This window comes from Chinchilla lanigera, unplaced genomic scaffold, assembly GCF_000276665.1.
Source record: "Chinchilla lanigera isolate Chin_1 unplaced genomic scaffold, ChiLan1.0 scaffold00032, whole genome shotgun sequence".
NCBI classification, from domain to species: domain Eukaryota; kingdom Metazoa; phylum Chordata; class Mammalia; order Rodentia; family Chinchillidae; genus Chinchilla; species Chinchilla lanigera.
This window is the reverse complement of record NW_004955433.1, coordinates 5,277,166-5,278,671: the sequence shown is the minus strand read 5'-3', so window position 1 is coordinate 5,278,671 and position 1,506 is coordinate 5,277,166.

Here is a 1,506-nt window from a genome sequence, read left to right as displayed (position 1 = left end):
TTTTTTTCCCAATTCATGGGTTTTCTTTTTACTCTGTTGGTGATTTGTTTTGATGTGCAAATACTTTTCAATAAGATGAGATTCCAGCTGTTGGTTTTTTGAAATATTTCCTATGCAGTTCGGTTCTTGTTCATGAACTCTCTGCCTACCTCTGTGTCTTCAAGATTTTTACCTACTTTCTCTTTCATTAGATTTAGTGTTTGTTTTAATATTTATATCTTTAATCCATTTTGACTTTAGTTTAGTGCATGGTGATAGGCATGGGCCTAATTTTAGTCTTTGGCATGTGGAAAGCCAGGTTTTCCAGCACCATTTATTAAAGAGGTTATCTTTCTTCCAGTGAACTTGTTTGGCCCCTTTGTTAAAGATAAGGTGGCTGAGTGTGTTTGTGGTTGTGACTGCATCTTCCAGTCTGTTCCATTGATCCTCAGGTCTGTCTTTTTGCCAATACCATGCTGATTTTGTTACAATAGCTTTGTAATATGATGTCAAGTCAGGGATTGTGATGCCACCTGCCTTACCTTTGCTAATTGCTATTCTGGATCTCTTCTGGTTCCAGATGAATTTTAGGAATATTTTCTCTAAATCTGTGAGGAATACTAGTGGTATTTTAATTGGGATTGCATTGAATCTGTACAACAATTTTGGTAGTATGGCCATTTCCACAATGTTGGTTCTTCCCCTGCATGAGCAAGGAATTTCTTTCCATTTTCTGAAATCCTCTTTGATCTCTTTTTTCAGAGTAGTGTAGTTTTCACTATGTAGATCTTTTACTTCTTTTGTTAGATTAATTCCTAAGTATTTCTGTTTTTTTGGATGCTATTGTGAAAGGTATGGTTTCTTAATATCTCTCTAGGTGTGTTTGCTGTTTGTGTATAGGAATGCTATTGATTTTTGAGTGTTGACTTTGTACCCAGTTATGCTACTGAATTTGTTTATTAATTATAGGAGTCTTTTGGTGAAGTTTTTGGGGCCTTCCATGTAGAATAATGATAATTTTACTTCTTCCTTTTCTGTCCTTAATCCTTTTATTTCTCTCTCTTGTCTAGTTGCTCTGGCTAATGTTTCCAGAACTGTGTTGAATAGTAGTGGTGACAGTGGCCATCCTTGTCTTATTTTTCATTTTAAAGTGAAAGCTTTCAGTTTTTGTCCATTTAGTATGATGTTGGCCATTGGTTTGTCATAGATGGATTTGATCAAATTGAGGTAAAGACCATCTTTTCTGATTTTCTGGTTTTTATCATGAATGAGTGTTGGACTTTATCAAAAGCTCTTTCTGCATCTATTGAGATAATCATGTAATTTTTGTTTTTGGCTCTATTGATATGATGTACTGCATTTATTGATTTACATATATTGAACCGCCCTTGTATCCCTGTTATGAATCCCACTTGGCTATGGTATATAATTTTCTTAATTGTTTGCTGCATTCTGTTTGCTAGTATTTTATTGAGTATCTTTGCATCTATGTTCATTAGGGAGATTGGTCTGTAGTTCTCTTTCTTG